The sequence below is a fragment of the Gallinula chloropus genome (genome assembly GCF_964237585.1).
Source record: "Gallinula chloropus genome assembly, chromosome: 18".
Taxonomy (NCBI): Eukaryota; Metazoa; Chordata; class Aves; order Gruiformes; family Rallidae; genus Gallinula; species Gallinula chloropus.
The window spans coordinates 14,271,837-14,284,186 of NC_140103.1; positions in this window are offsets into that span (position 1 = coordinate 14,271,837).

Genomic DNA, 12,350 nt, shown 5'->3' on the forward strand with positions numbered 1-12,350 from the left:
CTCAGTGCAGAAGCCTGATGGAGGAAAAGAGAGCAACTCCCAAGCATCCCTTGGAGACATGGTGGGGTTGGGGAGGTGTAGAGGAAGGACATCTAAGCAGTGTGACAACTCAGGGAGACAGCTGTTGTGACCTTTCCACACGTCTTTAGGAGTACCTCTGGTTCACTATCAGCTGGAGAAAGCTCCTGTCACTTCTGTAAATTGAAAAACTAAAAAGCCTGAAAATACTAAATCCTCCTTTTTTTTTTTAATTAAGTGCTCATTGAAATCTTCCACTTTAATTAGAGTCCTGAAACTTCTCCAATTAGCTGTACAAGTCTTGAAACCCTGAAGAAAATGAAGGGAAGACACATAGCTCGTTAGGGATTTTTCAATATTAATGACTCTGTGGTGTATTTGGTGGTGATTCCATGAACTGCAGATCCTGTGAGGAGATTGAAGCAGTCTCTCCAAGAGTTAAAGTCAGGAGAAACAGCTCAATTGTTAATTAAAGTGTTAATTGGCCCCACTGAGGCCAATTACTGACAAAGCCTGCCCATGGATGTGTAGAGCAGAAAATTGCAGTCTGTGATTAAAGGTAGACTGAGGCAGTGTGCAGGTGGATCTGATGCTGAGTAAAGCCTTGATGTATTTTATCAAGCAGAAGAGCCAGCCCCACAGAAGTGGGATTCTGTCCCCCACTCTGCCTCAGGGCTCCTCCTGGGCCAGTGTCACATGGGGTGTGTGATGCGGAGTGTGGTACAAGGGTAGCACAGCTCCCAGCAGCCTGAGGGGGTGCAAGGAAGCAGTCAGGTCCCAGTTCCGTGAGATTAGTCTGTGTGGTGGTTTAGGCCTGGCTGGAGGCCAGATGCCCACCATAGTCAGTCTATCACTCCCCTTCTTAGTTGGACAGGGGAGAAAATACATATTGAGAGGCTCAGGAGTCAAGATAAGCACAGGGAGAGATCATCCTGTGATCAACGACACGGCAAAACAGACTCAACACAGAGTGAAGGAAAGAAAACTCTCTCATTTATTACACTGCACTGCACAGACAGTGACACCAGAGTCGGGTAATGAGAAGTGTGACCAGATCTTAAAGCACCCTCCCCCACCCCTCCCTTCTAGCAAACTTCACTTTAGTCAGGATTTTGCTCCCTTCTCCAGTGGCAAATGCAGCTGCTTGTGTTTTTCTTTCTCCTGTATGTGATTCCCAGAGGCGCTGTGACCATCGCCAGTTGTCTCAGCCTTGGTCAGCAGCAATTCTGGCCTTGAATCGGATGATGTTTACTCTTTGGGGCCTGCAGAGAGCTTCTGGCTGCTCCTTACAGCAGCCATTTTCTGCAGCCCCCATCCTCTCCCAGCACCCAGCTACTCAAAACTGCCACACTCCACCACTCGCCTCTGTGAAACACATATATGAGAATTGTTCTTTAAATCCCCATCCCAACAGAAATTCTCTACAATTATTACACTACCCAGCTCTGTTCAGTCTGTTCTGCTCATTCCCTCAGCCAATTAGTGTCCTTATCTCAAATTCCTCGAGCCCCACATTGGGCGCCAAAAAGGACTGTGGTGGTTTGACTCTGGCTAGAGGCCAAACGCCCACGCAAGCCACTCACTCACACCCCTTTTCAGCCAAAAAAGGAGAAAACATATATATTGGGAGGCTTAGGATTCAAGATAAGGACAGAGGGATCCCTTTCCAATTAGTGCAATGGGCAAAACAGACTCAGCACAGAATAAAGGGAAGAAAACTCATTTATTACTACTACAACTACACACCCAGTGAACCAGAGTTGGGTAATAAGAAGCACATCCACTTCTTAAAGCACCCTCCCCCCCCAACCCTCCCTTCTTAGCAGACTTAAACTTCATTCATGATTTTACTCCCTTCTTCCCCCTCCCAACATGGCACAGGGAGGGGCAGGGAATGGGGAGTGGGGTTCCAGAGTTTCCTCACAAGCTGCTTTCCTTCCCCAGATCTTAACACTTCTACTTCCCCCCCACCCCCCACCTCTTTGCACACTTCACTTTAATCATAAATTCTCTCCCTTCTTCCCCCCCATCACGGTGCAGGGAGGGGCAGGGAATGGGGAATGGGGGTTTTCAGTCCGTTCCTCCTAAGTTGTCTTCCGTCTTAGCTGGGAAGGTGGAATCCCTTACACACACCCTTCTCCTGTGGCACTGTGGGGTTCCACCCACAGGAGAGTCCTCCACAAACTTCCGCAGCGTGAGTCATCTCTATCAGGGAGTCCTCTTGCAGAAGCCATCTAAGCAGCACAGCTATAGAAAACAGGTGACACCAGGGTGCTGGGCAACTGAGGGCACAGGAAACCAGCCTCCAAGAAAATCAGTACTCCGGAAACCAGTGGCCCAGGAAACCAGGGACCAAGAAACCAGGAGCTCATGGAAACCTTGGTGCCGGGAAACCAGGGTCCTGAAAATTCAATGACCTGGGAAACCAGAAGTGTTGGAAAACCGGGTCCTGAGGAACTGGGGACACGAAATACCAGGGTGATGTGAAACTAGGGGTGCAGGACACCAATGAAGCAGGAACTTGGGAGTGTGGGAAACTTTGGGTGTGAGAAATCTGGTTGCAGGCAAACCAGGGTGCCAGGAGACTCAGGGCACGGGAAACTGGAGTGGGGATACCCCAGTGTCCTGTGAACCCGGGGACTGGAAAACTGGGTTTGCAAGAAACCAGGGTGCCTGGAAACCAAGGTGCAGGGCAAGTGGGAGTGCAGGGAACTGTCATTCTGAAAAATCAGTGCCCCAGGGAATGAGCGGCCCAGGAAACCAGAGTCCAAGAAACCAGGGGATCGCAAAAAACAGGGTGCTGGGAAACTGGGGTCCTGTGAATTCAGTGACCTGGGAAACCGGGGGTGCAAGAAACCAGTGGCACAGGAACATGGGGGAGTGGGAAACTAGGGACACAGGAAACCGGGATGCTGAGAAACCAGCGTGAATGGAAAAAAGGGGTGTGGGAAACTGGGGGCGTGGGAAACCAGTGACACAGGAACAGGGGCACAGGAAACCAGGAGTGTGGAATCCAGGCTTCAGGGAAAATGGGGGCGCAGTAAACAGGCATCCTGAGAAACCAGTGGCCCTGATAACCAGTAGCCCAGGAAACCAAGGCCCAAGAAACCAGGGGCTCATAGAAACAGTGGTGCTGGGAAACTGGGGTGCTGGGAAACTGGGGGTACAGGAAACCAGGCTGCCAGGAAATTGGTGTGCCAGGAAACTGGTGGCGCGAGAAACCAGGGTGAAGAGACCCCGGTGCGCCAGGAAATCAGGGTGCTGGCAAAGAGGATGCACAGTAAACCAGGGTTTGGGGAAACCAGCATTCCAGGCTACTGGGGTTGAGGGGAAACTGGCAAAATCAGTGTCCCAGGAAACCAGCGGCGCAGGAAACCAGGACCCAAAATACTGAGTGCTCATGGAATCTGGGGTGCCGGGAAAACAGTGTGAATGGAAAAAATGGGTGCAGGAAACTAGGGGCGTAAGAAACCAGTGGCACGGGAAGCCGGGGGGGAGGAGGGGTGATGAATGAAAACGGGAGCACTTGAAACCAGGATGCTGGGCAAATGGGGGAGCAGCAAACAGGCATCCTGGAAAATCAGTGCTCTGGGAAACGAGTGGCCGAGGAAAACGGGGCCCAAGAAACCAGAGGCTCGTGGAAACAGGGGTGCTGGGGATACCAGGGTCCTGTAAATTCAGTGACACGGGAAACCAGGGAGGTGGGAAATCTGGGGTTTGGGAAACTGGGGGCATGAGAAACCAGAGTGATGGAAAACTAGGGGTACAGGAAACCGGGTTGCCAGGAAACTGGGGGCATGGCAATCCAGGGTGAGGAGACACCAGTGTGTTGGGAAACTGGGGTGCTGATATACTGGGCGTGCAGAAAACCAGTGATGTGGGAAAATAGGGGTGCAGAAAACTGGGAGCATGGGAAACCGTGGTGCCAAGAAACCAGGGTACTAGGAAACTGGGGAGCCATAAACTGGGCTGCTGACAAAACAGGATACTGGGAAACTAGTGGCAATGGGAACAGGGCTGCCAGAAAACTGGGGTGCTAGGAAACTGGGGGCACAGGAACCAGAGTGGTGAGACCCCAGTGTGCTAGGCAACTAGGGGTGCAAGAAACCAGTGTTCTGGGGAAATGGTGTGCCAGGAAGCTGGTGGCCCATGAAATCGGGTTGGGGAGACCTCGGTGTTCAGGGAAACTAAGGTGCCGGTAAACTGGGCAAGCAGGAAACCGGGATGCCAGCAAAGCAGGGCCCAAGAAACCAGGCGCTCATGGAAACCAGGGTGACGGGAAACCAGGGCCCAAGAAACCAGGTGCTCATGGAAACCAGGGTGGCAGGAAACCAGAGTCCTGTAAATTCAGTGACCTGGAAAACCGGGGTGCATGGGAAACCTGGGTCCTGGGAAACCAGGGGTATGAGAAACAAGGGTGCTGGGAAACTAAGGGCATGGGAAACTGTGTTGCCGAGAAACCGGGGTGCTATGAAACTGGAGGCACAGGAACCAGCAACAGGGGCCACAAGAATCTGGGTTGCCTGGATACCAGGTTGCTCGGAAACTGAGGTGTCAGAAAATTGGGGGAGTGGGAAACCAGAGTGGGGAGACACCAGTGTGCCAGGAAACTGGGGTGCCAGCAAATGGGGCACGCAGGAAACCAGTGATGTGGGAAACTGGGGGTGAAGGAAAATGTGGTGCTGGGAAACTAGGGTGCCAGGCAACAGGTGGACCAGGAAACCGGAATCCTGGAAAAACACTGCCCTGGGAAACCAGTGGCCCAAGAAACCAGTGCCCTAGAAACCAGTGGTTGTGGAAACCAGGGTGCTAGGAAAACTGGGTCCTGTAAATTCAGTGACATGGGAAACCAGGGGTGTGGAAAACCTGGGTCCTGGGAAATTGGGGCATGAGAAGCCATGGTGATGGGAAACTAGTGGAGCAGGAAAACAGTGGTGCAGGAACCAGGGGGCGTGAGAAACTAAGTGCACGGGAAAATGGATTTCCAGGAAACTGGGGGTGCAGGAAACCAGGGTGTTGAGAGCCCAGTGTGCTAGGAAACTGGGGGCATGGAAAAAACAGAGTCCTGGGAAAGCAGTGTTCCAGGAAACTGGGGGCACTGGAAACCTGGGTGGGGAGACACCAGTGTTCCAGGAACCCGGGCTGCCAGCAAAATGGGTGTGTGGGAAACCGGGGTGACTAGAAACCAGTGTGCCAGGCAACTGGTGGTGCCAGGAAACCAGGGGCTCATTTAAACTGGGGTGCAGGGAAACCAGCGTGACTGGATAAAAGAGGCATGGGAAACTGTGGACTTGGGAAACTAGTGGCACAGGAACAGGGTCCACAGGAAACTGGGAGTGCGGGAAACCGGGGTTCAGGGAAACTGGGGAGGCAGGAAACCAGCGTCCTGGAAAATCAGTACCCAGCGGCACAGGAAAGCAGGGCAAAAGAACCAGGTGTTGTGGAAACCGGGGTGCTAAGAAATCTGGGTCCTGTAAATTCAGTGACCCGGGAAACCAGGGGTGTGGGAAGCCTGGGTCCTGAGAAACTGGGAGCGTGGGAAAGCAGTGGTGCGGGAACCTGGGGGCGTAGGAAACTAAGTATGTGGGAAACCGGGTTGCCAGGCAAGCGGGGTGCCAGGAAACTGGTATGCCGGGGTATCAGGGTGCCCGCAAAATGGGCACACAGAAAACCTGAGTGCTGGGAAACCGGAGGGAGTACCAGGCAACTGGGGGCTCGGGAAACCGGTGTCCTGGAAAATCAGTGCCCTGGGAAACCAGGGGCCTAAGAAACCTGGGTCCTGAGTAATTTGTGGCATGAGAAACCAGGGTGCTGGGAAACTAAGGGTGTGGGAAACTGGAGTGAGTGGAAAAAAGGGGTGGGGAAATTTGGGGCATGGGAAACCAGTAGCATAGGAACTGGGGAGCGCAGGAAACTGTGAACACGGTAAACCAGCGTGCCAGGAAACTGGAGGTGCAGGAAAATGGCATCCAGGAAAATCAGTGCCCCGGAGAACCAGTGGCCCAGGAAACCAGGGCCCAAGAAACCAGGGGCTCATGGTAACCAGGGTGCCGGCAAACCTGGGTCCTGTGAATTCAGTGACCTGGGAAAACAGTGACATGGGAAACCTGGGTCCCAGGAAACTGGGGGCATGAGAAACCAGGGTGACAGGACACGAGGGGCGTGAGAAACCGGGTCATAATATGGACTGGGGTTAGTGCATTCGTGATGCCAGCACAGTAGAAGAGTAATGTGTGCATCACCCTGGCCAATATTACGGGTCAGGATTCCATTTGTCTGGCAAGAGCATGACAGGAGAACCTGTTTTCAGAGCTCAGTCTCATTGGTCTGCCTGTGGACACGTGGCCAAACCCCATCAAAGAGCCCAACCTGTGTGCAACCCCCCAGTCCTGCACGGACAATCGGGATGGGGTTTTTTGCCCACTTGCCACAAGTGACAGAAGAACCCCAAGAGCTGGAATTGCTGGGAGCAGTGTCAGCGGACACTGTCGGTAGATAGGGCCTGGCGGTCGGAAGATTTTGGGCTGTACGTAAAGGTAGGACCCCCCCCCCCCTCTTTAGGTAACCAATAGTAGGTAGCCAGTGAGGTAAGCGGACGGAAGTGACATCTGATCCCTGGGGTATAAAGCCCCGCGCCCCTCTCTAATAAACGCCATTTGCCGTCCACCACATTGGTGTCTGTGGGCTGATGGACCGTGCTGCCAGAGTGTGGTGCCGTTGCCGTTCCTGAACCAGGTCGCCGTGCCTAAACAAAAGGCAACAAATGGTGCCGACACCCGGGAAACTCGCCTGCGTCAGGTGAACGGCGGCCGGGCAGCAGGACCAGCCCGGCGGAGGGGACGCCCTCAGACCCGCAAGGAGGATGGAAGCCCTTGTGAAGGTCGTATTGGTATTGAGTGTGCAGTGGGGTATTGAGTGTAAGGTTAAAGATTTTACTCTCGCCGTTGCGAGACTTTCGAAAAATCGGGGTCATTGACCAGCCGGTTGGTATTCTCCATCCTAAGGTGTGGGTTAAATGTACTAAAGTTTTAGCCGAGGAAACTATGTCCTCCGGCAGTGGGAAAAATCTGAAATCGTGGAGGAGAGTCGTGCAGGCACTCCGAAAAGCGATACAAGAGCAGGACACTTGGAGGGAGGCGAAAGAATGTTTGTCGGTCATCCCAAAAATTGGGAATCGGGGCGGCCACACAAACTTTGCGGCCCCCAGACAGTGATAAGCCTGCCAAGCCCAAAGATCAAAAGGGTGATATGCCTCGTAAAAGTTCATGTAAAGTATCATTGTTTTGTTTTCCTCCAGCCCCTGAACTACAAGGGACAGCAATGTGATGTGATTTGGATTTTTGGAATTGGACAAATTCAAATTGTTAATTAATGTCTATCTAATGTTAAGAGTTCTTACTGACTATTGCAAATGCAATTTGAAAATTGTTAATTGTTTGAATGTTTTGATTGTAGGTATTGAGCTATTGTGCACACACTTTTCCTTTCTCATTACTTTATCTCTATCCTCTATCTATCACGGAGTACCATCAATAAGATGGCAATGTTGAGCCACGGGGTGGTGTGACATACCGTGTCCCTCAACGAATGCCTGTACCAGAGGACTTATGTCTCAACATTGCTGAAATATTGCATTAAGATGCTTGTAAAGGGTTAAGGAAGACTTGCTAACAGGATAGCTTGAAGTGCCCTAGCTGTAACCTCACATAAACAATGCCTCGCTTGAAGGCCTCTGCCTCACTGATAAAGAAGAAACATCAAAAGGGACGTAAGTTTAGGTCTAACACCGTATCTTAAGTAAATTACACACTCAAGGACTATGTGCTCTGTGGAAATAAAATGACTTCTTTGATGAGTTCCAGTACCCCCCTCCTCCTTATCTGTTCATGAATTCCTTGCTTGTCTCTAATTGGCCACGAATGCAGGCAAAGCATTTCACTTTAACTAGTTCAAGCTCCCCTTTGTCCTTGAAGGTATACAAAACCTGCTAAATCCAAACTTGTAGTTTGGATCAGAGTCAAGGGGTAACTGAGTCTGCGCAAGACAGAAGGTTACTTGCGGTGATGAAGAGGAGCCATCCGACTTCATCCCCACGACCCTCAACAACCACCACCAAACAGCAGTGCACAGGCGCAATGGGGAGGAGTTGATGGAAATCACTTCTTGGGGCACATTTTAATATGAAGTGGGATGAGTTAGGAATATGTACAGGGGTATAAGGTAACCTAATGAATAAGTATCATTGTTAGTGTGCGCATGTTGCAGGCTAAATAAAGTAACTTAAACCTTGACTCAGTTTTGAGTCTTAATTCTGTTCCCGAGAATTGTGAAGACCTCCTCATGATAAAGCACCTAATTGGACATCACTCAGGGGTTAAGCCCAGCCGCCCCCAGCCACCCAGAGCAATCTGAGGTCGGTTGGAATGCAAGGGGGTTTAACATCTGCCAAAGCCATTTATCTGGGTGCGGATCGTGACATTTTAATAGTGTAGTCGGCAGGATTCTCGGAGAACAGAAAGGTGTGAGGTCCTGAGAGTGAATAGGGGAAATTTGATACTTAAGTTGGACCCTCTCAGGATGCATTGCCCCTTTGAGTTGTATAGAATGGCTGCCCCTACAGCAGTCAGTAGAAGTAAACAAACAGTTGCTGCTAAGCAAGAGAACTCCTGCCTGTCACACAGGAGACCGGGGTTCCATTCCCCAACAGGGAGTCCTTTTCTGGTGACATTGATTTATTGGTATCGACTTCAGATATTGCTAAAAGGAACTGAGTTTTGGAAATTGATTTAAATTTGATGAACTATTTGTGTGAGTGAAATGAGTTAACTCTGGTGTGAGTGGTGAGTGACTGAGCTGCAGCGTAACTGCGAGAGAGAGAAAAACCTTTTCGTAACCATTGTTATGCTTTGCATATGCAAGAAATCTTTGTGCCCGGTACCATGTGTTGTTTGAATGATTTAAGTGTTTGACTGAGATGCAGTCTGACTGTGAAGCGAGTGTGAGTTCTGATCGGTGGTTCTGTGTCTCTGCAAAGAGAGCAGCTGGAGACAGACAAAGCAAGTGGCAAATTTAAGCTGTTTGTGTGGACAGGAGTCACACTATGTGTTGAGAGTGTCCCTGTCAGTAGGAGATGGAATTTTGTTATCAGAAAGAGAAGCAAAAGGGAAATAATTATGGAAGGTATAGAAAACAAACATAATCGTCTGTGGACCACGGGATGGCGAAAAGGCATTCCCCGAGAACTCATGATGGGGTGCCAACAGATAAATTGGAAAAGTTAGTACAAAGACAAGCAAAAAATCCACAAATCAAGGTCGAAAATCCTGTTCCTAGTGCTCTTTTATTGTATTTAACCGCGTCCCCCAAGCTGATGGGAGGCTAGCTCCTTCGTCCCCTTGTAAGTGAGTGGGGGGCGAAGGGTGTATATATATATCAGAAAACTCACTGGAAACCACTGACGTGATTTACTGATTACTTGTTTTGTAGAACCTAAGTTAATACCAGTAACATTTTTGGTAGACACTACAGTTTATCTCCACACTTAGAAAAGAAGATGCTATCTGCATAGTTTTATAAGAAATTGCCTTGTTGCTGCCTTTAACATTAAGGGCTCACTGTTCCCCGCCCCTTTCCCCCCCTTGCTGTTTTTTCCCTTCTCACCGAGAAGCGAATTTGTTTATTTTCTTTCCAGGGAGAAGAAAGAAGTCACAGTGAGGATGCCTGCCTTATCAGCTGTGTTTATCCCTGCCCTCATTTATGGGGGTAGAGGGAAGCCAATGGAATGTAGCAACTCGCATCTTGCACTGTCGCTTATCTGATGGGTCGGTTTGCAGCGTTCACGGATTAGCTAACTGAGAGCAAGGCTGGTTACGTAGCAAAGAAAATGGAAAATAACAGGAATTGGTATTAGAGGAAATACAAGCCTCAACTCAGCAGCTGGAGTTACAAGGCAGTTGTAAAAGATCTGTCGAGATTGAAATAGGTGGAACACAAAATTAGGGGGAAAAATGAGTGGCCTCCCAAAAGAACAAAGCATTACAGGCTGGCCACGTGGAAGCCTAATGAATTGGTAATAGGGGCATGGGAACCAATTTACAACCTGAACTGCATAATTCGCTTGCAAGCAGTTTTGGAAATAATTTCCAACAAAACTGCCAATGCTACAGATCTCCTGAATCAACAATCTTGAGAGAGTATATGGCAAATTAAATATTTCTACCGTGTCTGATCCTATGGATCCAACACGTGGTGAACCGCATGCAAGCAGTTACCGTGACAGAATAAAACATCAAGTTTCTAAAACCAACAAAACAAGTAACTGTTAGGATTATATAACCCTATCCCTTCTATGCTTACTATAAAGTTATTAGTCACGTGGTGTAGCAACTTTCTTCCCCTGAGGTCTAATAGAGACACAGATAGAAAACTCTTGATTAACTGAACAAAGCTAAACTTTATTGGTGCACATAACTGTATAACTGAACAAAAATTAAACTCTACTGCTGTGCACAACTATAACAACAATAGAAACCAGCCGCAAAAAGAAAAATAATCAAAATAATAATAAGGCCTGACAATATATAACATTCAATTTTAAAGCGTCGCTCCCACATCTCCCGATCATTTTCATGAGAAGCCTGGGTAGTCTGCCTAGAATTAAAACAATTAACAGAAAAGGAAAATCTTGATTCTTTCTAAATTATCTGAGCTTGAAGAGACCTTTTAGTCTCAGTAATACCCACCTGTCTGGTTGCTCCAATGGGTAAAGCCGCACTCGTTCCGAAGGCGACAACCTGAAAGTCTAATGGCAAGGGAACAATATACCACTAGAGCCATAGCAAGGACATTGCCCCTACTGCCTGGCTATAGTGCTGTAGAAAGGAAAATTTACCACTCGTGGAGTTGTAGACGCATCCCGGGATTCAGGCAAGGGATTTGAGGTCTCGTCTTCTCTAACGCCGGCCATTTTGTACGGCTCTGCTGCTCAACTGCGTGTTCACCTAACTGTGTGTTTTGGGAAACACGCAGGCACAGTTTTCCCTCACCACCTCCCCACAGAAAGTACTAGAAAAGGAAGCTCACGCATGCGTGAAACCAGTGAACCCGGTATTTATGATGACGCATGACAAAAAGAAGACTCCAGCTGGTTTTGACCGGGCATGGAGACCCACTTAAAGCTTTATTTGCTAAGTAATGGGTGACGGGGTGGGAAAACTGTGGACTGACTGCATTGCATATTCCAAAACTGATCAGTTTTGCGTTTCCAAAATCACGACAAACAAGGAGAGGACAGCTTGCCAATTTCTACTTTTTGGTAATGCTACCTTAGCGAGCTGGAACAGCGCGGTCTGTGCAAAAACGGTTGCGATCGATAGAACCCATAAATGGGCAGTTCCATCCGCATCAGGGATGTGGATCTGTCATCAGACAGGTCTAACCCCCTGTGTGTCCATTAAGCGTTTTAACTCATCAACTGACTTTTGTGTACAAGTTTTGATTGTTCCCAGGGTCCTATATCATTCGGATGAAGAAATGAGCAACTACTAGGGAGATGCAGACAACAGGATCCAAAAGAGAGAAATACTGGCAGCACTGACAATAGCAACACTGCTCGGCCTGGGAATAGCTGGCACAGCTACAGGAGCGACCGCTATGCTGAACCATCACCAAGACCTGGCTCGACTACAAACTGCCAGCGACGAAGATCTGCAAAGACTCGAGGAATCTATGACCCATCTAGAAAAATCTGTCTCTTCACTCTCAGAGGTTGTCTTGCAGAACAGACGAGGACTAGACCTCCTGTTCATGCAACAAGGAGGCCTTTGTGCCGCCTTGAAAGAGTAATGCTGCTTTTATGCTGACCACACAGGATTAGTCAGGGATTCGATGGCTCAACTGAGAGAAAGGTTAGCTCAGAGAAAAAAGGAAAGAGAGGCCCAACAAGGATGGTTGGGATCATGGTTTAGTTACTCACCATAGCTAACCACCTTAATATCTACCTTGTTGGGACCAGTTGTAATGATCATAATAGCACTGATTTTTGGACCCTGCGTACTGAACAAGCTCACAGCATTTGTCAAGAGTCGTCTAGAGAGGGTTAACATTCTCTTTGTAGAAAACAGACAGATGCTTTAAGAAAGCAACCACTGAGCATTACCCCTACTGTTCTGTAGTTGTCCCTAGTACACCCTACTGTCTAGGCTACCTCTGACTATCATTCACTTAATGTGCCTTATGCTACTAACATTATAAGCTATCACTATTATAAGCTATCAATATTATAACTTGCCACTATTATATATTATTACTAACATATTATCACTATTATTATC